General features: G+C 36.7%; 1 long non-coding RNA gene across 1 annotated transcript in view; it reads left to right on the top strand.

The window, feature by feature from the left end:
• LOC132648278 (uncharacterized) overlaps positions 1 to 25,848 on the top strand; it is a 41,764-nt gene extending 15,916 nt beyond the window's left edge. The window contains exons 2-3 of the long non-coding RNA XR_009586644.1: positions 23,782 to 24,003; positions 24,445 to 25,848. This is a non-coding gene — a long non-coding RNA (uncharacterized LOC132648278). The remainder of the gene's footprint in view (positions 1 to 23,781; positions 24,004 to 24,444) is intronic.
• The last annotated feature ends 2,072 nt before the right edge of the window (positions 25,849 to 27,920 follow it).

A 27,920-nucleotide genomic window follows, 5' to 3' on the forward strand; every position in this document is an offset into this window, starting at 1 on the left:
TGCCGAAGGCTTGGTTATGGGTCTCAGCATCTGCTTTGATACACTGCTAGATAGAACCTTTCAGGTGCCTTCTGTGGTAGGCTACTGTCCTGTTACTTGTTTTTTCCTATTTCCAATGTTCATCCCCATTTGCCTTTCTAGATGAGGATTGATCATCTTACCCCTGGACCTCTTTCTTGTTTATCTTCTTTAGGTATACATATTTTAGTATGTTTATCCTATCTTATAGGTCTATATAAGTGAGTATATACCATGTGTGTCTTTCTGCTTTTGGGATACCTCACTCAGAATGATTTTTTCTAGATCCTACCATTTGCCTGCAAAATTAATGATTTCCTTGTTTTTAATTGCTGAGTAGTATTCCGTTCTGTAAAAGTACCACAATTTCTGTATCCATTCCTCAACTGTGGGACATCTGGGTTGTTTCCAGGTTCTGGCTATTACAAATAGAGCTCCTACAAACATGGTTGAGCAAATGTCCTTGTTGTGTACTTGAACATCTTTTGGATATATGCCTAGGAGTGGTATAGCTGGATCTTGAGGTAGCACTATTCCTAATTGTCTGAGAAAGTGCCAGATTGATTTCCAAAGTGGTTGTACAAGTTTGCATTCCCACCAGCATCGGAGGAGGGTTCCCCTTTCTCCGCAGCCTCTCCAGCATGCGTTATCTCTTGAGCTTTTGATCTTAGCCATTCTGATGGGTTTAAGGTGAAATCTCAGGGTCGTTTTGATTTGCATCTCTCTGATGGCTAGGGATGTTGAACATCTCCTTTTGTGTTTCTCTGCCATTCTATATTCTTTTACAGAGAATTCTGTTTAGCTCCATACCCCATTTTTTAATTGGGTTACTTGAATTGTTGCCTTTTAACTTCTTTAGTTCTTTATATATTCCAGATATAATATATATATTTGTCAGATGTTGGGTTGGTGAAGATCCTTTCCCAATCTGTAGGCTGTCGTTTTGTTCTGACGACAGTGTCTTTTGCTTTACAGAAGCTTTTCAGTTTCATGAGGTCCCATTTATTGATTGTTGCTCTTAGGGCCTGTGCTGATCCCACCAGTATATCTTGCAGGTAAAAGCTTTGGAGTTAGGTTGGTGTTCATGTTTCTCCTCTGGTACTGTGCAGAGTACCTTCCAATCTCATGGACACTAGACACCAACTAAACTCCTTATTCAATTTTCTGTGTCATTGTCAGCAAAAGTCCTTACCATCTATTTGTGGACATCAACCTATAGTTTTGATAAACAACCTGAATTGGCTGGGGATTCCCATGGGACCCTTTGGCCAAAAATTCAATTAAATGTAACCAAACTCCAGTACTGAAAGCTTCATTTAGTGCTAGGAAATGTCCAGTTGGGCCTCTGTTTCCCCTGTTATTTAGGAATTTTATTCATAACTGTATTATCTATGCATATATTTTTGGAAGCTTCTACTATATTTTAGCTGGCCCCCACATTCTTTATCTCACTCTTTCTTTCTTTCCTCTCCTTGTTTGAGTCTCCCGTTAATGACCTCTCCCACACATCCATAGCTATTTATTCTATTTGCCTTTCCTAGGGAGGCGCAACCCTCTCACCTTTCCCCTTACTGTTCACATAATCTCTGTGGCTATATCAGTGGTAGCCTGCTTATTAAACACTTAAAACCTACTATCTACTTATGAATGAATGTTTACTATATTTGCTTCTCTGGGTCTGAGTTACCTCACTCAGGATGATTTTTTACTGTCTCCATCCATTTGTCTGTGACTTTCATGACTTCACTTCTTTAACAGTTGAGTAATATCTCATTGTGTAACTGCACCACATTCTCTTTGCTATTCTTCTGTTGATGGACATCTAGGTTATTAACAGTTTATGGCTACTATATGAGTAAAGCATCAATGACCATGTTTGGTTCAAATGTTTCTGTAGTAGTATGGGTGTATGCCCAAGAGTGGTATAGCTGGATCGTGGGATAGCTCTATTGCCAGCTTCCTAAGAAACAACCACACTGATTTCCATAATGGCTACACAAGTTTGCACTCCCACCAGGAATGGATGAGTCCTTTCCTTACTCCATATCCTTACCTGCATGAGCTGTCATTTTTTTTTTTTTAATTTATTTTGGCCCTTCTGACTATGTAAGTTGAAATCTCAAATTTGCATTTCCCTCATGACTAAGGATGTTGAGCATTTCTTTCAGTGATTCTCATTCATACCATTTCTTCTTTAGAGAATTTACTGTTTAGATATGTACCCCATTTTAATTGAGTTGTTTGTTTTCTTGAGGCTCAGTATTTTAAGTTTTTAATATAGCTTTGCTATTAACCCCCTATGGGATGTATAGTTGGTAAATATCTTTTCCCTTTCTCTAGATTGCCACTCTGTGTGAGTGGTAGTTGATTTTTTTTATACAAAAGTTTTTAAATTAATGAGCTCCTATGTATTAATTGCTGCTCTTAGTTCCTGTGCTATTGGTGCTCTGTCCAGAAAGTTCTTGTGCTAATGAACCTAAGACTATTCTCCATTTTCTCTTTTATCACATCTGGTTTTACATTGAGGACTTTGATCTGTTTGAAGTTGGATTTTGTACAGGATGATAAATATGGATCTAATTACATTCTTCTACATACAGAAATTCAGTCTGACCAGGAACATTTGGTGAATATGTTGTTTTTTCTCCAGTAGCTATTTTTTCACTTCTTTATTAAAAATCAGCTGTCAAAGGTATATAAACTTATGTTAGGTCTTTAATTTGATTCCATCGATAAACACACACACATTTATTTATTTATGCACTTTAGATCCTTGTTGTAGCCCCATCTCTCCTTCCCAGTCCTATCCTCCCCCCTCCCTGTCTCTCCTGCCCCTCTCCCCTCTCCATCCAGCACTGCTCATCAGTTTGCATAAGCACTGCAGCATGTCCTTTCCCCTGTGGCATGGCCAGGCAGTCCAGCCAGGGGAAAGTGATCAAAAAGCTATGAAGGGAGTTCAGGACCAATGCAGTCCCCACTTCCCTTACTAGAGGGCCCATATGAGGCCTTCCCTGACCATCTGCTACATGTTTGTAGGGAGCCTAGGTTCAGTTTGTGAACGATTCTTGGTTGATGCTTCAGTCTCAGCAAGCCCCTCTGGGCCTTATTTATTTATTTGTTTGTTTATTTATTTATTTATTGTTTGCTCAAACACCATTCATTCATGCCAATACCATCCTTTTTATATTGCAAGAGTTCTGCGGTACAGTTGGAGACATGGTGTGTTGACACCTCCAGCAATTCTGTATGAAGCTAAAATTTTCTTTTCTAATTCTGTGAAGAATTGTGCCAAGCTTAGACGGGGATTATTTGTACATTGCTTTTGGTATGGTAGCCTTTTTGATGAATCCAACCCTATCAATACATGAGCCTTCTGATATCTTCAGTTGCTTTCTTCAATGTCTTCAAGTTTTCATCATACAACTCTTTCACTTGCTTGATTAGATTTTCCTCCAAATATTATATATTTTTGAAGCTATCAGAAAAGGTATAATTTTTCTGTTTTCTTTCTCAGCCTCTTTGTGATTTGTACATAGGAAGGCTGCTGATTCTATGTATTAATTTTGTATTCTCCTACATTTTTATGTTTATTGTTTGTACAAGTTTCCTGGTGGAAATTTTAGGATCGTTTATATATACAATCATATAGTCTAGAAATAATACTTGGACTTCTTCCCTTCCTATTTGTGGAGGGGCATTGGTAATAACTTTTCCTTGCAAGTCTGGTAGAATTCTGTGCTAAACCATCTGACTGTGCATTTTTTGACAGAAGACTTTTAATTGCTGCTTCTAATTCACTGGGAGTTATAGATCTGTATAAATTGCTGCTCTTGATTTAAGTTTGTTAAATTATATATATCAAGAAAAATTTGCATTTCTTTTAGATTTTTCAATTCTATGGCTTATAGGTTTTTAAAAGAATATTAAGATTCTCTCGACTTGTTTTCTCTTGCTATGTCCTCCCCTTTATTTCTAATTTTGTTAATTTTATTATATCTCTACATTTTATTTAATTTAGATAAAGATTTATCAATCTTGCCAATTTTCTTAAAGAATCAATTCATTGTGTTACTGATTCTTTCTGTATTTTGTTTCTATTTTATTGATTTTAAATCTGAGTTTGATTATCTCTTACTGTCTGCTTCTGGGTATAATTTCTTCTTTGTGTTCTAGAGATTTCAGATATGCCATTACTCGTACGATATCTCTCTAATATTTTATCTAGGTACTTAATGCCATGAACTAGCCCCTTAGCTATAAACTACTTTCCTTCTGTTCCATAAGTTTGGGTACATTTGTGATTGAAAGTTTTGCTGGGTATAGTAGTCTGGTTTGGCAGCTGTAATCACTTAGATTTTGTAGAACATCAGTACAGGCTCTTCTGGGTTTTAGAATCTCCATTGAGAAAGCTGGTGTTTTTCTAATGGGTCTGCCTTTAGTGTTATTGATCATTTTCTATTCCAGGTTTTAATATTTCTTTGGTGTATACATTTAATGTTTTGATTATTATTTTCCGTGGGGAATGTCTTCTCTGGAACAGTCTGGTGCCTATATGCTTCTTCCACCTCCTTCAGCGCCTTGGGGAAATTTTCTTTCATGATTTTGTTTAAAAAAATGTACCTTTAGCCTGGGTTTCCTCTCTTTCCTATATTCCTATTATTCGTAGTCTGTTATTTTCATGGTGACACAGATTTCCTGAATGTTTTGTGCCTGAACACTTCTTAGATTTAATCTTTCCATTTCCTGTTGTCTCTCAGTTTGGGTTCTTTTTATTGATTACATCTTCACTTTCACTTTCAAGTTTTCTTTATGTCATTTCACTCTTTTGTATTCATAGGTTTTATTAATAGATTTATTCACATAGTTTTTAAAGTCCTTCTCAAATTCATAATAGCTATTTCAAAGGCCTTGTTTTGTGTTTCAACTATATTGCATTTCTCAGGAATTGCTGTAGTGTGGTTGTTGTACTCTGCTGGAGACATATAGTTCTTGTTGATTTCATTTTGGGTTTACACTAGTGTGTAAGCATCTGCCTTGGGGTAGATTGGAGTTCAAGGTGTTGATATTTGGACTTGTAGTTATTAGGTAAATGTTCGATTACTTTCGGTTGCCATCTCTCTTTCCTAGGAGAGTGTGGTGGCTAATGCTTGGTAGATAATGCCTCTAAGATCCTGAGTGTATTGCCACTGGAGAGTCCTTGTTCCTAGGTATTGGGAGCTTACTTAATGTCAGCTAGACCTGGGAGCTGGCCCGAGAAGGTTCATAGGAAGAGAGATGAGAGTGCCACCAGGATCTACACAGCGTCCTTGAAATGAGGGCACAGAAGCAAGATAGGGCACAGCAAGTTGTCCCCTACAAAGCTGGGGCTAAGACTAAGGTATTGGAATTGAAGGACAGGAGAGACTGGAGATGACCCACATGATTCCATGGATTTTTATTTTTTAATTAAATTTCTATTTTTTACATTAGTTACATTTTATTTGCTTTGTATCCCAGCTGCAACCCTGCCTTCATTCCCTCACAATCTTGCCCTCACTCCCTTATCTCCTCCCATGCCCTTCTCCAAGTCCCTTGGATTTTTTTTAATTTATGTGAATAAGGCAACTTTCTGGCTAATGAGGGAGTATAGAAAACTATGTTTCCCTGTAAAGTAGTAAATCATCATGTGATTAATATTCACATATATATCTTGACAATCTTATATACTTTGTTTTCATTGCTGTTTTAGAATTAATGCTGTAAATTAAAATTCAGGGGTTAGATTGCTGACTCAGCAGTGAGACTATTTGTTAATTTAGATCTGGGTTTGGTTCCAGCACCCACATGGTAATATATAACTATCTGTAAGTCTAGTTTCAAAGGATCTGATACCATCTTCTGATATTTTTGGCAACAAGTATGTACATAATATATATGTTCTGTGAGTGTGTGTGTGTGTGTGTATATACTTTCAGACGCACATATAAAATACTCATGAACATCAAGTGAAATAAATAAATCTAAAGAAAACAAAACTCAATAAATTTCCGTATGCCTAACCACCCCTGCATACCTGGAATGAAGCCTACTTAGTGGTGGTGGATGATATCTTTAATGTGTTCTTGGATTCGGTTTGTGAGTATTTTACTGAGTATTTTTGTGTCAATGTTCATAAGTAAGATTTGTCTGAAGTTCTCCTTCATTGTTGGGTCTTGTACATTTTATGTTTCAGGGTGACTGTGGCCACATAGAATGAGGTTGGTAAATTTTCTTCTGCTTCTCGTTTGTGGAATAGTCTAAAGAGTATTAGTAGTAGTTTTCCTTTGAAGGTCTGGTAGTATTCTGTGCTGAAACCGTCTGGCCCTGAAATTTTTTGGATAGGAGACTTTTGATGACAGCTTTTATTTCCTTAGGGGGTATAGGACTATTTAATTTATTTGCATCATCTTGATTCAGCTTCGGTGAACAGAATCTATCAAGAAAATTGTTCATTTAATTTACATTTTCAAATTGTGTTGTAGGACTTCAAATTTTGAAGTAAGACCTTATGATTCTTTGGATTTCCTCAGTGCTTGTCATTATGCCTCCCTTTTCATTTCTGATTTTGTTGATTTGGATAGTTTCTCTCTGCCTTGTACTTAGTTTGGCTAACGGTTTGTCTATCTTGTTGATTTTTCTCAAAGAACCAGCTCTTTTGTTGATTCTTTGAATTGTTCTTTTTTTTTTTTCCAATTTATTGATTTCGGCACTGAGTTTGATTATTTCCAGTCATCTACTCCTCTTGTGTGTGTCTGCTTTTTTTTTTTTTTTCCTAGTGCTTTCAGGTGTGACATTAAGTTGCTTGGATGAGATGTCCCAAATTTCTTTATGAAGGCACTTAGGGCTCAGGGGGTCCTGCAGAGACTGATGAGTCAACCAAGTACCATGCATGGAGAGGACCTAGACCTCCTGTTCAAATTTAGCCCATGTGAGTTTTCTAGTAAGGGGAGCAGAGGCTGTCTCTGACATGGACTCAGTGGCTGGCTCTTTGATCACCTCCCCCAGGTGATGTGGTCTAACTAGGCCACAGAGAAAGAGGACCCAGACAGTCCTGATGAGACCTGATAGGCTAGGTTAGACAGAAGAGAAGGCGGACCTCCTCTATCAGTGGACTAGGAGAGGGACATAGGTGGGGAATGGAAGGTGGGTCCGGGAGGAGATGAGGGAGTGGGCTACAGCTGGGATATAAAATGAATAAATTGTAATAAATAATAATAATAAAGAAAATTTTTTAAACTTAGTGAAACAATTAAGTGACATTAAGTACAAACAATAAAATAAAGGTTCTCTAAGATACAAAAATATAAAACTATATATGAGGACTAAGGTTAGGATTAAGTTTAGTGTGTTCTAACTCTATAAAGGAGACTTTTAGGAATACAAGGATGTATGTATGTTGTGTGTGTTTGTGAATAGCTACTACTCTTAAAAGTATTTATTCATTGCTTATAAATGTAAAATAAATCTTTGCTATTATGTCACTACTTACAGTCCATGATCAAAAGACACTCCTGATCACATGGAGGAAATTAGCCAGACATCAGAATCAAGAACAACAATTGCCATGATCAAGTAAATGCATTTATCTTGTGCTTCAAATTGCATAGCCAATAACCCCTTTATTTCAGCTGTTGCTTTCACATGGTAGCATATAGAGCTCAAATTTCAACATATATTCATGTTTTTGATAAATTTCTAGTGTGTTTTTCAAGTTTGTCTTGCTTAACTGTGTTCTAGTGTTTATGCTAAGAGATCAAAATTCCAAAACAATTCTTTCCCATTTAAAATCATGTTTTTATGTATGGACATGCAAAAGTGTATATGCACCATGTGTTTGCAGATGCTGACTGATACCTCAGGGCATTTGACCTCAAGCAGCTGCAATTATAGGGGATTCTGAGTTACCTAAAGTGTGTGCGGGGAACTAAGCTCAGGTCCTCTGCAGGACCAGAGATACTGCTGTGCTATCTCTCCAGCTCTCATAGGTCTCAACAACACAGTTTAATAACATTCTTATTCAAATTCAGTGAAAATATTGGTAATGTTAAGCAATCTTGTCAAGAAGTATCAACTTTCCTACATTGTTAAAAATAAGAAGCTTTCATGTCTAATACTTCTTTATTTTTAATGCCCCAAAGTGCAATGTAATCATAATTAAGTATGTTTTGGTTAATTTAAAAATGATTACAAAATTATAGATTCTGAATACATTTTAAATAACTTAAAGTAAATTTTTATTTATTTAATTTTTATGGATTTGTGCATGCCTGGCATCCATGTGGAAGACAGAGGTCAGTTTACTGGAGTTCAGTTATGGCTTTCCACGTTGTGCATCCAGGAACTCAAACTCAGGTTCAGATGCAGTGGCAGGCATTTATTCCTTTCTTGTCCTGTGAGTATATTTCCGTTAAATAATTACTGTGTATAATTTAGGGACAACTTTTGACACTTACAAGCACAGTGTGCTGTTAGTACCTTCATTCCTTGTGACCTGTCTACATGGAAATCAAACCTATTCTTGTCCTTATAAAATCATTTTAAAGGATGCTCAAAGACTATAATCTGTATTTCTGTAAGCATGCTCATTCATAAAGAGAGAAATGAGGTGGAATAGGACATATAAATTAAAGCACAAGAGTAAGAGAAGTGGACAGAAAAACAAAGAGCAGTTCTTAAATAAATTATACCTTTATAAAATATCAGGTTTATTTTTATCTTTACTATGTAAGGCAATTCTAGTATTTTAAATGCTTAATATTTTATATATGGAATGTAAACATGGCATTAAATTGAGTTTGCTATAAAAAAAGAGTGGATGGAGATCACCATTTTGTCTATTCTAATGATAAATAACATCTTTTTGAACTGATAACATAGAATTATTCTATTATATCTGAGAAGTTATAATATTTAGGCAATCTAGACAGTATAATATTTTTTAGATGTTTTGACTTTTTTCACTATATTAAAATGCTTTTTAATAAAATTATTAGGTGCAATGTATGCTGTATAGCAAACACACAGATAAATGGGTTCTTTTGATTGAGTTTTCTGGTATGTTTACTTGATTATTCAGTTATGCCTATAATGTTATGATTTCTATAAAAGAGAGGAAAACATTATTACAAAGAAAGAGGAAGACATACTAAAAACCTGAGTTGGGAGGAACAAGGATAATTTAGTAAAACAAATGCCTATTTATTCTAACTCACAAAAAACTAAACTAAGTTGTCTAGGTTTGTGTGTGTGTGTGTGTGTGTGTGTGTGTGTGTGTGTGTGTAGGCCTAGCACACAATATTTCTTTTCCTATATTGAGGTTGTATTCAATATATATTTTAGTTTAACAAACAACAAAGAAACAGTTACATGATGTAGCCTTTCCAGGCATTGGAAATTTAAGTTAGACTGCGATTTGGCTAATAATGAATTATGAGGGTTGGATGGCGATTTCAGCTTCCTCTTGGAAGAGAGAAAGGGGAGATAGATGCAACAGGCCTTGGAGTCTCAGAAGACTCACTTGGTCCTTCCCTGAGATGACATAAGCAATTAAAACATGTTTCAAAGATTTAAAAAAATGAAATTTTGAAACTCTTCATACCTGAAATGTGATTTTATTATATATATTTTTAATTTTTCATCAATTACACTTTATTCATTCTGCATCCCCCCATAAGCCCTCCCGATCCCACCCTCCCTCCTCCCTCTGCATGCATGCCACTCCCCAAGTCCACTGATAGGGGAGGTTCTCCTCTCCTTTCTGATCTTAGTCTATCAGTTCACATCAAAATGAGACAGGTAAATATACACATAATGAAAATGTATAATATGGATGATCCATTATAGTGACAGCCGCGTATATACTCAATATGGCATTTAAAGCTAATTTTTGTATGAACTGAAGTGTTATTTTAATTGACAAAGTTGTCTAAGACAACAAAGTAATAATGTTCTTTTGGCCCATGTTCTCTAAACTAAGACTGACTCTTTAGGATCATTGAGCTCTTTAAATGATTTCCTACAACTTTCTCTTTGAAATGATTAAGGTCAAGTTCTTTATGAAGTAGGATGTTTCTTCATTCTTGTCCATAAAATTGAGTGTGGCAACTTTCTTTATTAGTATTTTATTGTTTACATATTTTATAACAGATGTTAAATGAATTAAACATTTTTTTCTATCAAAAGGGATTAATAGTCATAGTGTTTATTTTCTCTGGTTTATATTCTTCTCCTGAATGATATTCCTAATGATAACTTTCCAGTATTTACAGTCTGTAAATTCAGATTTACTGAGTAAAATGGGAGCAGTGTGATCACTGGGAAGGGCAAGCAGATGTCACTAAATTAATCCTGAGAAAATGTGTTTAGATGTCCTTATGTTATTCTACTTTTCAACATTTACTAACATGTAGAAGTGAAGAAATATTGTCAAAACCTCATGCAACAGCTGTTTGTATCTTAAATCATGACCCCAATATTAGTAAGTCAAAGTGTGTATTTATTATTCTTGTGTTTTCAAGACAGGACTTCTCTGAATAGCCTTGGCTGTTGTGGACTCATTTATAGACCAGGCTGACCTTGAACTCACAGAGATCCACCTGCCTCTGCCTCCCTGCATACTGGGAATGAAATTATGTGCCACATGGCTATGTTTCCCATTCCAACACTTTTGCTTCTATTTGATGAGAAATATAGTTCACAAACATATTTTCACTAGAAATCTACAATAAAATATTATAGCTTCTTTCTTGGGCCAAGTACAATATACAATACAATGTAACAGTTGGAATATAACAAAAGCAAATTACTTCATTCAATTGAAAACAAGATGATTTGGTTGTTTCAATATGTCAATCCAAATATTTATTAGATTCATTGTAATCATTTTTTGGATTGACATTTCTTGACAATGCTGTCAAGAAATAATGTGTTAAAGGAATGAATAGCGTCATATAACTTGAGGAAGATTGGCATCTTTTTTGCTACCAGCATAATATAAATGAGACGATTAATCAACTAATCATAAACAAAATAGCCCCCTTAAAAAGTAGTTTAACTGGTTATAATCTCTAAGACAAAAATGTCAAAATATGTAGAAAACCTACATAGAAAATAAAACATTGGACCATAGAACATGTGCATAAACAAGACAAGACAAAAAAAAAATCAAGATGCTTAAGAACAGCAGTAACCCAAGAAATGTACACCAAACTCATAGTTAATTTTAGACTCATAAGATTACACACTTTAAATTTGGTATTTAATACTGGGTGACATTATGACAGGGAGTCCACACCATCTAGTTACAACTTTTAAATCATTCAAGGGTGGTTAATTTTTTTTGTGGGGCTCTAATTTTCTTTTACACTAAAAAACAATATATAATTCATATGATTTATATACAGAAGTATATTTTTGTTTGATTTCAAATGTTTAATGATTAAGGAAACTCTATGACAATTCATATGTATGCTTAAAAAAGCTACTGATATGACATTTATAAAAATATTTATTGCTTATGAAATCCTTAGATGGTAATGATTTTTTTTAAAAGAAAATGAAGATAGGATAAAAAGGCAAGATACGAGACTAAAGATAAAATACAGTTAGAATGTTTTCACTATGTAATGAGGGTATGGGTGTTTATCTCTTTCTGTGTGTTTAAATTTTTACGACTTTTATAACATCTTAAGAAGCACATTACCTTACTAATCAAGAGAGGAGACTATAAACAGACAGTTTATATTCAGGTGACAACAAGACTTCATGAAGAACAAAGCGATTCTAAATCCAGTCTAAAGATCTCTTTATCTAACCCAGACAGCAGGGTTTCCTAACAAACATAATGGTTGTGGATAAAGAATACAGACAAAACAGGACAAAACCTTTTTTCTATAATTGTGTAAGCTGAAAACCAACTATTGAGATAATTAATTATTAACAAAATAAAGAGACCTGCAAAAAGTCTTGAAATTTATGCCCCATAAAACAAGGAAATTGTTCTAATTTGTTTAAGACATTCCTGAAGGAAATAATCTATTGAATGTCTAAATAATGTCATTAACTTTTGATGAAATGACTCTCTTTCTGAATATGTTCCAAGAAAAAAATTCAGAATAGGTAAAATTTATGTACTAAAATAGTAATTTCCTCTTGATATTAATGCAACTTAGACTAATTTTCTTGTTTGATGATATTTTAGAAAATAAATTAACTAAAACACAAAAGTCCAATTTTATTTTATTCCCACTAAAATGTGATTTAGAGACTATGCAATGTCTGAGTAAAATACAAAAGAATGATGCCTGAATCATATAAAATCCCAGCACATTCAACATATCAAAGGAATAAAAATGCGTATGTTCATCTGTAGGTCTAGACTTTTCACCAAACTTACTTTATTTAGGGTTCTTAAACACCTTCACCTCCCTTCCACCCCCCCTTAGAAAGGAATTAGTAAGGAAAAGGGCTGTAGACCCCTTTTATCTACTTCCTGCTGATTAGGGTTCATGGGTTTTAGGGGTTACCAAACTCAATTGTCAGGATACCAGCAGTCCAGTCCAAAGGCCAACACCAAGCAGCAGCACAATCAGCACAAGTCAGTGAAAGCTGCAAGGCTCAGTTGGGCTGCCACAGAGGTTCTCTGGAACTTTTCTATCTGTGAAGTCAGGTGTCGAAGTACAAACATCAATATGTGGACCCAAAAAGCAAAGCCTCACCGTGCAAGGGCCTCTATTTATTGCCTCTCTCCTCAGAGCTGATAACATCCACCCAAGGATGTTCTCAACTGGCCAAAGTCATGCCCTTCACATGATAGAGGTCACAACAAAATATCACATGCCCTGTCATAAGTCAGCCTCCAGGAAAACATCACATGCCTAGCTTGCAGCAAAACATCACATGACAAAACCGAGTGTCCAAGAAAACCAGAAACTTCCACTTCATTCGTTTCGTATAAATGATATGAAAGAAACACACGGCATTGCTAAGTGATTTTCTTTTTTTTTGGATTATGAGATCATAGATTTATTTTTACCTCTATTATGTTATATCAATAGAAAACAGTAAACAAATAAATGTAATGTGTTTATTTTTATGCTAATTTGAGGACATATTTTAGCAATCTGTACTCTTTGAATAATTCTTTATGTTAGCAAACAATATAGTATGCATTCTTTTGGCATTTTATAAATATATATATATATATGTGTCAATATATTTTTCTCTTATTCATTCCCCTCCCCCAGTCATTTTCTCCTTGACCCTGGTTGCCATCTTGGTAGCTGATACCTTTTCTATTAACAGTCTCCCTTCTGTTTTCAGTTCATCCATCTTGTTAGGCTCTCTTTCACTGATTCCACTGCTTTAAAGATCTCTTCTTGACTGCTTTCATAACCTCTGTGCATGCTTGCACATGGCATGAGTGCACACACACACACACACACAGTTTAATCTTGAAATCACACATCAGTAAAAACAGGCTATATTTGTGTTGTTTAGTCTGACTTGTTCCTTTAACATTAGTGATCTATAGTCCACTGATTTTCTTGAAAATGTCATAATTTCAGTTTTTGTTTTTTTTACAATTGAAACTTATTTGTGAATTTGTGCCATATTATTGTTTGTTGATAGACACCTGGATAGTCTGGTTCTACATTTTTGCTATGATGAATTGTGAAGGTATTTCTCTAATGTATTGGATTTGATTCTTTTAAGTATACACCATGCAGTACTATAGTGAGGCTAGTATAGTAGTAGTTCAACTTTTAGTTTTATAAGGAACTTTCATATTGATTTCTGAAATAGCTGTACCAGTTTACACTCCTATTATCAGTAAATATGTGATTTTATACTTTCTTATCTTAGCTATAATTTTCTTGATGATAGTCATTTTAACTTTGGCAAGATTGACTCTCTATTTGGTTTTAGTGTGCATTTCTTCCCTGAGAAGAAAGGATATTGAACACTTTTTCAGAGATATGTTGGCCATTTGAATTCCATTTTTGAGAACTGTTGATGAGATTTGTTTATTGATTGGATGGCTTTTAGCATCAGGATTATTTAGTTTTTCCATTTTTTTAATGTAGTATAAGTATTAATACCCTGACTGCGGTACAGCAGTCAATGCGTTTTTCCTAATTTTCTCAAGTGCTCTTTACCCTATGTGTGCCACCATTTGCTGAATCTAAGTTTTGCAATATCCTGATTTTTTTTTGTCTTTTTATTAACGTATTCATTTTACATACCAATCCTTCTTTATCTCCTTCCTGTCTCACCCTATCTCCCTCTTTCTCCCATCCCCACCTCCTAGTGCTCAGAAACCGGGGGCTATCCTCCCTTAGCAGACTATTAAGAGTTTTCAGGACTGCCTACATCCTCTTCCTCTGTGGCCTGGCAAGTCCGCCTAACTTGGGAGAAGTGATCTAAGAGCAGGCAACAGAGTTCATGTGAGAGACAGCCCCTGAGCCCCTTACTAGGTAAGATACATGGAGACTGAGCTGCCTATCAGCTACATCTGAGCAGGGGGCCTGAGTCCTCTTCATGTGGTACTTGGTTGTGCATCAGGCTTCCCAGACCCCCTTGGGCCCACATTTATTCACTCTGTTGGTCTTCTTGTGGAGCTCCTGTCCCCTCCAGTTCCTTCCATGCCCCTACTCTTCCATTAGACTCCCTGTGTTCTGCCCAAAGTTTGGCTGTGTGTCTCAGCATCTTCTTTGATCTTCTGCTGGATGGAATTTTTCAGAGGACAGCTATGGAAGGCTCCCATCCTGTTCCCTCTCTTCAACCACTTTAAGTGTCTATTCTGTTTTCGCTTCTGAATGAGAATGAAGCATCCTTCCTAGGATCTTCCTTGCTACTTAGCTTTTTTGAGTCTGTGGATTGTAGTAGGGTTATCCTGTACTATATGGCTAACAGCTACTTATAAGTGACTATCATGTATGTCTTTCTGGGTCTGGGTCACCTCACTTAGGATAATCTTTTCTAGATCCATTCATCCAATTTCATAATGTCCTTGTTTTTAATAGCTGACAAGTATTTTATTGTGTAGATGTACCACAGTTTCTTTATCCACTTTTTTTTTTTTTTTTGGTTGAGGGGCATCTGGGTAGTTTCCAGTTTCTGGCTATTATGAATAAAGCTGCTTAGAATACAGATGAGCAAATGACTTGTATGGTGGAACGTCTTTTGTGTATATGCCCAGGAGTGATATAACTGGGTCTTGTTCCCCTTTCTCCACAACCTTGCCAGCATGTGCTGTCACTTGATTTTTTATTTTAGCCATTCTGACTGCTGTAAGATGGAATGTCAGCATCATTTTGATTTGTGTTTCCCTGATGATGAAGGACATTGAACATTTCTTTAAGTGCTTCTCGGCCATTAGATATTGTTTGGTTGAGAATTCTCTTTAGCTTTGTAGCCCATTTTTTAATTAGATTATTGGGTTTGCTGGAATCCTTGTTAATTTTGATGGCTGCTCTGTATGACTAGAGTTATTTAAAGTTAGTCCTTGCCTGTGCTACAGTTCTTAAAATTACCTTGAGGCATTTTACCTAAGTTACCCTTTTATTGTTTCAGGCTTTACATTAATGAGTTTGATCCAGTTTGAATTGACTGTGTATGTGTTACTCAGTTTCCCCAGTACTATTTTTTAAATGGCAACTTATTTCTCCAGTGTATGTCTTGGGCACTTTGTCAAAAATGAGCTGTGCATTCATACTGGGGTGATCAAGTCCATCAATGTAAAAGTTTCTGTTTGTGATGAAACCCACAGAAAGCGTACTGTGGCTCTGAGGAATATTTGGAGAATAGCCTGATTAGTATTACTTTCTGCTTAAGACTGTTCTGGAATTTCAAAATAACTGTGCTTCTTCAGGTGCACAGATTTTAGTACGTTTATCCTATCTTATAGGTCTAGTATCTGCTTATAAGTGAGTATATACCATATGTGTCTTTCTGCTTCTGGGATACCTCACTCAGGATGATCTTTTCCAGATCCCACCATTGGCCAGCCAAGTTCATGATTTCCATGTTTTTAATTGCTAAGTCGTATTTCGTTGTGTAACTGTACCAAAATTTCTGTATCCATTCCTCAGTTCAGGGACATCTGGGTTGTTTCTAGATTCTGGCTATTACAAATAAAGCTGCTACAGGCATGGTTGAACAAATGTCCTTGTTGTGTACTTGAGCATATTTGGGATATATGCCTAGGAGTAGTATAGCTGGATCTTGAGGAAGCACTGTTTCCAATTGTCTGAGAAAGTGCCAGATTGATTTCCAAAGTGGTTGTACAAGTTTAGATTTCCACCAGCAATGGAGGAGGGCTTCCCTTTCTCCACAACCTCTCCAGCAAGGTTGTCACTTGAGATTTTGATCTTAGCCATTCTGATGGGTGTAAGGTGAAATCTCAGGGTCGTTTTGATTTGCATTTCCCTTATGACTAAGAATATCGAGCATTTCTTTAAGTGTTTCTCTACAATTCTATATTCCTCTACAGAGAATTCTCTGTTTAGCTCCATACCCTATTTTTTAATTGGATTGCTTGATTTGTTGCTTTTTAACTTCTTTAGTTCTTTATATATTCTGGATATTACCCCTCTGTCAGATATAGGGTTGGTGAAGATTTTTTCCCAGTCTGTAGGCTGTCATTTTGTTCTGACAACAGTGTCTTTTGCTTTACAGAAGCTTTTTAGTTTCATGAGGTGCCATTTATTGATTGTTGCTCTTAGAGCCTGTGCTGTTGGTGTTCTATCAGGAAGTTGTCTCCTGTGCCAATGAGTTCCTGGGGTAAGTTGATCAATCTCCACTTAGAAAGACAAATGGGATGGACATTGGAAGTTGGAGGAAACAAGAAACAGGACAGGAGCCTACCATACAAGGCCTCTGAAAGACTACCTAACAATGTATTAAAGCAGATGCTGAGACTCCTAACCAAACCTTGGGCAGAGTCCAGGGAATCATATGAAAGGAGGGGGAGTTAGTAAGACCTGGAGAGGACAGGAGTGCCACAAGGACCAAATATATCTGGTCAAAGGAGTCTTTTCTGAGACTGATTCTTCAACCAAGGACTACGCATGTATATAACCTAGAACCCCTACTTAGACGTAGCCCATGGCAGCTCAGCATCTAAGTGGATTACCCTAGTAAGGGGAACAGGGACCGTCTCTGACATGAACTCAGTGGCTGGCTCTTTGACCTCCCCACCCCCAAGGGAGGAGCAGCCTTGCTAGGCCACAGAAGAGAACATTGCAGCTAGTCCTGATGAAACCTGATAAACTAGGGTCAGATGGAAGGGGAAGAGGACCTCCCCTCTTAGTGGACTTAGAGAGAGGCAGGGAGGAGATTAGGGAGAGAGGGTAGGGTTGGGAAGGAATGAGGAAGGGGACTACAGCTGGAATATAAAGTAAATAACCTGTAATTAATATAAAAATAAAATAAAAAAATTGTGCTTTCATATCAAGTTAAAGATGTTATTTCCTAGTTGTGTGAAAAATGCTCTCTATTTGTAGATGGTACAATCCTAGACTTTAAAGAGCCAAAATTCCAGCAGAAACCTCATAGACCTATTAAGCACATCAAAGAAATTAGCTGATAGAAATACAGAAAACAGCATCCTTTCTATACACCAGTAATGAACATATTCAGAAAGAAATAACAGTCACATTTACTTTATCTTACATAACACATAGAAATGAATTTAAACATGAGATGACAGATTTCTAGAATAAAAACCTGAAGCACCGGACAAAGAAATTAAGGAAGATATTAGAAAGTGAAAAGGCGTTGGGTAAGATGGCCATTTTCACTATGTTAATTCTATCAGTCCATGAGCATGGGAGATCTTTCCATCTTATGATATCTTCTTCAGTTTCTTTCTTCAGAGACCTGAATTTCTTTTCATACAGGTCATTCACTTGATTGATTTGAATTATACCAAGATACTCTACCCATGGACCATTCATGGAGATAACCTAGAACCCATGCACAGATGTAGCCCATTACAGCTCAGTCTCCAAATGGGCTCCTTAGTAAGGAGAACAGAGGCTATCTCTGACAGGAACTCAGTGGCTGGCTCTTTGATCACCTCCCCCCGAGGGTGGGGGACAGCCTTACCAAGCCACAGAGGAAGACAATGTAGACAGTCCTTATGAGAACTGATAGGCTATGGTCAGATGGAAGGGGAAGAGGACCTCCCTCATCAGTGGACTGGGGAAGGAACATAGAAGGCGATGAGGGAGGGAGAGCAGGATTGGGAGGGGGTGAGGGTGATGTCTACAGCTGGTATACAAAGCTGAATAAATTGTAATTATTTGTGGCTATTGCAAAGGGCATTGTTTTCCTAATTTCTTTTTCAGCCCTTTTGTCATTTGTTTACAGAAGGGCTAATGACTTTTTGAATTAATTTTGTATGCAACCACTTTGCTGAAGGTGTTTCTCAGCTGCAGGGGTTCTCTGGTAGAATTTATGGGGTCACTTATGTATACTATCATATCATCTGTGAATAGCAATACTTTAACGTCTTCCTTTCCAATTTGTAGCCTCTTGATATCCTTTAGGTGTCTCAGTGTGCTAACTAGAACTTCTAATAGTGTATTGAAGAGATAAGGAGAGAGTGGGCAGAATTGTCTTGTCCCTGATTTCAGTGGCATTGTCTTAAGTTTCTCTCCATTTAATTTGATGTTGGCTGTAGACTTGCTGTATATTGTATATTATTATGTTTTGGTATGCACCTTTTATTTCTAAAACTTTTAACATGAAGGGTGTTGGATTTTGTCAAATGCTTTTCAGCATCTAATGAGATGATCATGTGGGTTTTTTTTCTTTCAGTTTATTTATGAGGTGGAGTATGTTAATGGGTTTTCATATATCGAACCACTCCTGCATACCTGGAATAAAGCCTACTTGATCATGGTGGATGATATTCTTGATATGTTCTTGGATTCTGTTTATGAGTATTGTGTTGAGTAGTTTTACATCAATGTTCTTAAGGAAAAATGGTCTGAAATTCTCCTTCTTTGTTGGGTCTGTATGGTTTAAGTGTCAGGGTGAGTGTGGCATCATAGAATGAGTTTGACAGTGTTCCTTCAGTTTCTATTTTGTGGAATATTTTAGGAGTATTGGTATTAGCTGTTATTTGAAAGTATGGTAGAATTCTACAATGACATCATCTGGTCTTGAGCTTTTTTTATAGTTGGAAGACTTAATTGACTGCATTCTTAGATATTATAAGTTCATTTAATTTGTTTATATAATTTTATTTAACTTTGGTAAGTGGAATCTATCAAGAACATTATCTATTATGTTCAGATTTTCCAGTTTTGTGGAGTACATGCTTTTGAGGTAAGACCTAATGATTCTTTGCATTTCCTCAGTGTCTGTTATATCTACTTGTTCATTTCTGATTTTGCTTATCTGTATAGTGTCTTTCTGCCTTTTAGTTAGTTTTGCTAAGGGTTTGTCTACGTTGTTGATTGTCTCAAAGAAGCAGCTCTTGATTTCGTTGATTCTTTGCATTGTTGTCTTTGTTTCTAATTTGTTGATTTCAACTCTGAATTTGATTATATATACCATCTACACCTTTTGGGTGTGTGTGCTTCCTTTTTTTTCCTAGAGCTAGGGGTGCTGTTAAGTTTCTAGTATGTGATCTCTCCAATTTCTTTATGAAGGCACTTAGTGCTATGAACTTTCCTCTTAGCACTGTTTTCATTGTGTCCTACAATGAAAGGTTGGAGATGTGGTACCTTCATTTTCATTGAATACTAGAAAGTTCTTAATTTCTTTCTTTATTTCTTCTCTGACCCAGTGGTCATTGAATAGGGAATTGTTTAGTTTCCATGAATGTGTAGGCTTTTTTTTGTTATTTCTGTTGTTGAATTCCAGCTTTAATCCATGGTGATCTGATAAAATACAAGGGATTATTTCAATTGTCTTGTATTGAATGAGGCTTGCTTTGTGACTGACTATATGGTCAATATTGGAGAAGGTTTCCTGCAGTGCTGAGAAGGAGATATATTTGGTTGTGTTTGGGTAAAAGATTTTGTCAATATCTGTTAGGTCCATCTTACCAAAAGCAGCCCACAGATTCAATGCAATTCCTATCAAAATACCAGCACAATTATTTACAGACTTTGAAAGAACCATCCTCAACTTTTTATGGAAACACAAAACAAGTGCAACAACACCAAAGCAGGATCTAAAACAATAAAAGACCTTCTGGAGGTATCTCTATATCCGATTTCAAGCTGTACTAAAAAGCAATAGTAATAATAATAATAATAATAATAATAATAATAATAATAAAACCACATGGTATTGCCATGGAAATGGACTGGTTGATAGATGGAATCAAATTTAAGACCCAGAAATAAACCTACACACCTATAGACACTTGATTTTTGGTAAAGAAGCCAAAACTATTCAATGGCAAAAAGACAGCATCTTCAACAAATGATTCTGATTTCAGTAAATGTCCACATGTAGAAAAATGCAGATAGATCCGTATATATTACCTTGCATAAAACTCAAGTCCAAGTGAATCAAAGATGTCAATATAAAAACCAGAAACACCGAATCTTTGTGAAGAGGAAGTGGGGGGTCAGCCTTGAACTCATTGGCACAATAGGAAACTTCCTGAACAGAACACCAACAGCTCAGGCTCTAAGATCAATAACTAATAAATGGAATCTCATGAAACTGAAATGCTTCTGTAAGTCAGAGGACACTGTCGATTGAATAAAACAGCAGCATACAGATTAGAAATGATCTTCCCAGCTCTACATCTGACAAAGAGACTAATATCCAAAATATATAAAGAACTCAAGAAATTAAACACCAACAAAACAAATAATCCAATTAAAAATGTGGTACAGAGCTAAACAGAATTCTCAACAGAGGAATCTCAAATGGCTGAGAAGAACTTAAAGAAATGTTCAGCATCCTTAGTCATCAGGGAAATACAAATCAAAACGACTCTGTGATTCCATCTTACACCAGTCAGAATGGCTAAGATCACTAGTCAGAATGGCTAAGTGACAACACATACTGGCTAGGGTGTGGAGAAAGGGGAACATTCCTCCATTGCTGATGGGAGTGAAAACTTGTACTACTGCTTTGGAAATCAATCTGGCACTGAGCCAGGAAATTGGGAATAGATTTTTCTTAAGATCCGGCTATACTGTTCCTGAGCATACACCCAAAAGATGCTTCATCACACACCAAGGACATTTGTTCATCTATGTTCATAGCAGCTTTATTCATAATAGCCAGAAACTGGAAACAAGCTAGATGGCCCTTAACTGAAGAATGAATAAAGAGACTGGTACTTTTACATCATAGAAGTCTATTCAGCTATTAAACACAATGAAATCATGAAATTTTCAGGCAAATGGATGAAACTAGAAAATATCATCCTGAATGAGGTAACTCAGACCCGTAAAGACACACATGGTATGTACTCACTTATAATCAGATAATAACCGTATAGTACAGGTTAACCATACTACAATTTACAGCCCTAAAGCAGTCAAGTAGCAAAGAAGGCCCAAGGGAGGATGTTTAATTCTCAGTCAGAAGAGGAATTAGAATAGACAACAGAAGTGGATGGAGAGATGAAACAAAATAATGGAAGGTGTGGGGAGGGAAATGTGGATGGGTATCAGATGTGGGGAGAACAGGCACCACAGATCAGAGGGCTTGGAGAAAGAAAGGAAACCAGGGCAGAGACATCTCTGAGACAACCTGGAGACCTAAAACATGGGAGGTTTTTGGGAGGATATGAGGGTCACTCTAGCTAAGACTCCTAGTAGTCAGAATCATGGAGACTCAAGTGGCCACTCCCTATCCAGACAGAGCTTCTAGTTCAGGGAGAACACAATGTACCCACAAAACCTTTGACTCAAAATGTACTTTATGCCTTCAAGATGTGAAGGGATAATGATGGAGCAGAGATTGAGGGAATTTCCAACAAATGCCTGGTCAAAGCTATGACCCACCCACTGGGACGGAGTCAACCCTTGACACTCTCTGTTTTATATTAAATTTTATTTTTTACATTAATTACAGTTTATTCACTTTGTATCCCAGCTGTAGCCCGTCTCTCATTCCCTCCCAATACCACCCTCCCTCCCTCATCTCCTCCCATGCCCCTCTCCAAGTCCACTGATAGGGGAGGTTCTCCTTCCCTTCCACCTGACCCTAGCTTATCAAGTCTCATCAGGACTGGCTGCATTATCCTCCTCTGTGGCCTGTCAAGGGGGAGGTGATCAAACAGCCAGCCACTGAGTTCATGTTAGAGACAGTCCCTGTTCCCCTTACTAGGGAACCCACTTGGAGACTGAACTGCAATGGGCTACATCTGAGCAGGGGTTCTAGGTCATCTCCATTCATGGTCCTTGGTTGGAGTATCAGTCTCAGAAAAGAACCCTGTGCCCAGATATTTTGGTTTTGTTGCTCTCCTTGTGGAGCTCCTGTCCTCTCCATGTCTTACAATCCCCTTCCCCTTCTTTCATAAGATTCCCTGCACTCTGCCCACCGTTTGGTTATGAGTCTCAGCATCTGTTTTTATACACTGCTGGGTAGAGTCTTTCAGAGTCCCTCAATGGTAGGGTTTTGTCTTGCTTCTTGTTTTCTCTTTCTTCCAATATCCATCACATTTGTCTTTCTGAGTAAGGTCTTACCCATGGTCTTCTTTCTTGTTTATCTTCTTTAGATGTAGGTGTACAGATTTTAGTATGTTTATCCTATCTTATAGGTCTAGTTTTCACTTATAAGTGAGTATATACCATGTGTGTCTTTCTGCTTCTGGGATGCCTCTCTCAGGACGATCTTTCCTAGATCCCACCATTTACCTGCAAAATTCATGATTTCCTTGTTTTTAATTGCTGAGTAGTATTCCATTGTGTAAATGTACCATAATTTCTGTATCTTCCTCTGAGGGAGATCTGGGTTTTTTCCAGGTTCTGGCTATTATTAATAAAGCTGCTACGAACATGGTTGAACAAATGTCCTTGTTGTGTGCTTGAGCATATTTTGTATATATGCCTAGGAGTGGTACAGCTGGATCTTGAGGAAGCGCTATTCCTAACTGTCTGAGAAAATGCCAGATTGATTTCCAAAGTGGTTGTACAAGTTTACATTCCCACCAGCAATGGAGGAGGGTTCCCCTTTCTACACAACCTCTCCAGCATGTGTTGTCACTTGAGTTTTTGATCTTAGCCATTCTGATGGGTGTAAGGTGAAATCTCAGGGTTGTTTTGATTTGCATTTCCCTGATGGCTAAGGATGTTGAACATTTCTTTAAGTGTTTCTCTGCAATTTTATATTCCTCTACAGAGAATTCTCTATTTTGCTCTGTATCCCACTTTTTAATTGGATTGCTTGATTTGTTGCTTTTTAACTTCTTTAACCCTTGACACTCTTTTTTTTTTTTCACCACAAGAGACAGTGTATTCTTCAGCATAACATTACTGACCATGGGGCAGGAACAGTGATTCTGAAGATGTGTTGCACTGTATAAGTGGTTACATGGAACGTTATAATTTATGCAATAAAGAGAGTCATATGTCAAGGCATTTACCCAATATGTTGGTGGGGATCACAGATAGGCCTCAGAAAAGGAGGAAAACTGCTGAGGGTGTCAGATGCTATCAGATGACATTCTTAACTTTTAGATAGGTAGAAACTCATGGTCTACTAAGAAAACATTTTAAAGGTTTACATCAGTGGTTCTCAACATTTTTTTTTTCAATGCAGTTTATTCAGGAACCTTGAACAATCATCTGACCCTGGGTAAAGCCAGCCCACTTTAAATAGCCTCTGGGTAGCCAACCTCAGCATGCCACGTGGGCAATGCAGATAGGTCCACATACATGGAAGCAAGCCAGATCCTCAGCCTTAGCCAAATGTGGAATTGTTCGTGACAGAGAGCACTCACCATCGGGAAGGTGGAAGGCAGAAACCAGCTCCATCTTTCAGGTGCGGCATTAGCAGCTCTCTACAGTTCCCCCTTTTTGTTTTGGACGCATCAGGCAAGAGTAGAGGTCTGATCTCTGATATTAGAAATAAATTGGGACTTTGTACTGATGTTCATTTAGGTGTCATCCACCCAAAGAGCATCAGACCCGTCGAATACCTTTTTCTCAGAGGCGGGACCTGGGGCATCAACCCGCATGCAATCAGACATGCTCTTCTCTGGGTCGAAAGCGGCTGACCCTGAGTGCGGTGCTTAGCCTCGCATCCTGAGCGTAACATTTTGGCTTTTTATGGTAGCCAACCATGCTTGGGAGACTGTCCTGCTTCAATGGCTGTAAAGGCCTGAATGGTCATGGCTGCATTACGCTGTTGTGAGACTCTAATCTTGCATATATACCACAGGCAAACCCTTGACACTCTTAACGATACTTCCTGTGCTTGCAGATGGGAGCCTAGCATAGATGTCCTCTGAGACGCTCCAGGCAGCAGCACATTCAAACAGACATCGAGACTCACAGCTGAATATTAAGCAGAGCACGTGAACCCTTGTGGAAGAGTAGGGTCAAGGACAGAAGGATCTGGAGGGGACAAGACTCCACAAGAAGACCAACAGAGTCAAATAACCTGTGCCCCGGGAGGCGTACGAGGACTGATCCACAAAAAAGGGCCATGCATGGTCTTGATCTAGTTCCCTACTCATATGTAGTCTATGGGCAACATAGAATTCATATGGGTCCCTTAGTTAGGGAGAAGAGGTTGTCTCTGACATGAACTTTGTGGCCTGTTCTCCCTGGTGGGGCTGCCCTACCTGGCCTCAGTGGAAGAGAATCTGTTCAGTCCTGATGCGACTTTATGTGCTGGGGTGGGTTGCTGGGGGCTCCCCTTTTCTGAGGAGGAGCGGAGGTTAGGGGGCGGAGGGAGTGAAGGTGGAATGGGGAGAAGAGGAGGAAGGTGGCTATGATGGGGTTGTAAATTGAATAAATATTGAAAAATAATAATATAATTGAAAATTTTCAAAAAGAAACAAAGTGAGAAGATGTATCTCTTAGCTATGCTACTGAAAAAAGTCTACTTATTCAGCATCCTTATCAAAATTTTGGCTATATTCTCCAGAGAACAAGAAATCTTCACTGTTTAAGAACACAGAAACACTGCAATGACAGTGTATAGACATACCCCTTGTATTCCACAGGCAATTTCTCCTGTTATTAATATTTTGCATTATTATAATATATTTCTTGTGATTAATGATCCAATACTTCTAATTTAGTATTAATTTGTCAGCAATTTGTTCAGATAGTTTCAGCTCTACTCTTCCAGGCTTGACTTTAACTGGGACACCATGCTGAGCTATGCCATTCCATCACCAGCCTTAACACTTCCTATGAGCTTCTCAAATATTCCTTTCTCTAATGATCTTGGCTACATTTAGGAGTATTGGGTAGGTATTTTTTTTTAAACAAACTCTCAAAATGATTGTTTTAAAATTTTTATCTTCACGGTTAAGCAGATGTGTTGCATTTGGGAAGAATGCCCCACGAAGAAACTACTATTTTTTTTGATACATACCATCTAGGCTACATGCTATGAATACAGAATTACTGGTAGTTTTTTCCTGACCTTGAACATCAGATCTGAGGTGAGTTTGCTTGGCTGTCTTTATTGTATGGCTACTGCCCCTCCAACTCTTCTCTCCCAGGGTCTGTCTTTGAATACGACATTGTGGGTACAGCCCTCACTGAAGCAGGAAGGAGCTAAAATCTGACTCCTTGAGAATAGATTAATTATATTAAGTTTTCAGAACTCTTTCGCTTGAGAAATCAGCCTTTGTTGTTTTTTAATTAATAAACCAAGTACATTAATATTTAAACGCCAAAATGACAAAAATAAATATATCTTATTATGATCTCCAATGACTGCATAAAGCGTAATTTGAACTACAAAATATTTTGTAAAGATTTGCTTTTATTTCTAGCAAATAAACATAATATTTAAAATGTTTTAAGAATATGCAAAATACACTTCAAGAACAATATTTTTTCATTTTTATTTAATATTTGAAAAATTTACCAAGTAACATATATGAAATTCAAGCACTAGAGTCCAAAAATGACTGACCCATATACATGTAAAGAAAAACTATATTACAAATTAGACATTTCATAGCTTATTTGGAACATCATATATTAGACCTAACATAAATGATGTTTGCTTTATAGCAAATTAAAAAAATTCAAAGCACTGTTTTATCATGTGACCTGGAAGAAACAAGATTACATTGGTAAATGTGATAATAATTGGTGGTTACACAGAATCAAATTAACAATATCTTATTATACTACTACTTAAAGCCAAGACACCAGCAACACAAGAAATTTGAAAAGAATCTTAATTTAGTAGTTTACTTTTCATCTCATCTTCAGATCTGCAGTAGCTGGGGTCCCATTGCTACCCTTTCCATAATTTACTTACTCAAATAAGAACCATTGGCAGATAAAAAGTTAACAAGTATAAAACCTACATGTATTTCAATGGACCTGAAAAATAATAAGCTCGGTCCAGAAAGTCTCCTCCTCCTCCTCGCCATAATTACTTGTATTATGAGGTTTTCTATCCATTTGAAATTAATTTTTCCTTTGCTTTACTTCTTCACTGCAGAGTTTATCATTTGCTGGAGTGAAAAATTCTGGCATCAGTGCATGAGTCCCAGTCCCTGTACTACTGTGTAGCCACGGGCAGTTCATCAAGTATTTAAATACAGTTTCCTTTCTCATTCATAACATAAAGATGTTAACGGTATTTGTGTCCTGGTTTTATGTTTGGGACAATGCTTAGTAGGATTAAAATAGTTATAATAGTAAGCATATAATAAAGCTTAGGCATCTGTCTGATTCTAATTCTCTTAGTATTGTACAATAATCTGTAAGTGATGAATAATGAAATGATATTATGGGACTTTCACTAAATTATCGCTTATATGTATGTATTATTATGATTGTGTATGTTATAAATGTACATAGATATAAACAAATATGGAACTAGTAATAGAACTTAGGAAGTAGAAGACTAATTTTTAAAGTAGTTCACTAGAATTCATCTTGAATATTTTGTGTCTGGGATTCCAGACGTTTCATTGGAAGTGACATTCTGTCATAAATATGATCTATTTTAAAAGACACTATTAACTGAACCTTAAATACTTCACATCCATAGTCTCAAAGGATTTGCCTATATATTTATTCTCCTAGCAATATTCAGAAATTTAAATATACTTAAATTGATTTGAGATAATTTTTATAATCTAGACTTTGAGTTATTGTCATCAGTGTTTAAGAATATCTAAATATATGTTCTAAAGTAATTTCTATCATATTTTATTCACTTGTAATCTACTTTACTTTTACAGAGATTTTTACCATGTCATCTTTCTTTTAGTTAAATGAAAAAAGAAAATTGATAGTTGTCTATTGACGTATTCAACCATATAAACAAACTGAAAGGGGAAAAAAAGGACACATGATCATCTTACTAGATGCCAAAAAACTATTCAACAAAATCCAACACCCCTTCATGTCAAAAGTTTTGGAAAGATCAGGGATACAAGGCAATATCTAAACACAATAAAGGCAATATACAGCAAGCCTATAGCCAACATCACTTAATGGAGAGAAACTTAAACCAATCCCACTGAAATTAGGGATAAGACAAAACTGTCTACCCTCACCCACTTCAACATGGTACTTGAAGACCTAGCCAGGGCAATAAAACAACTAAAAGAGATTAAGGGGATACAAAATGGAAAGGAAAAAGTCAAAGTATTGCTATTCACAGATGATATGATAATATATATAAATGACCCCAAAATTCTACCAGAAAACCCTTAGAGCTGATAAATATCTTCAGCAAAGTGGCTGGATACA

Source organism: Meriones unguiculatus, chromosome 1 (assembly GCF_030254825.1).
Source record: "Meriones unguiculatus strain TT.TT164.6M chromosome 1, Bangor_MerUng_6.1, whole genome shotgun sequence".
Lineage (NCBI taxonomy): Eukaryota > Metazoa > Chordata > Mammalia > Rodentia > Muridae > Meriones > Meriones unguiculatus.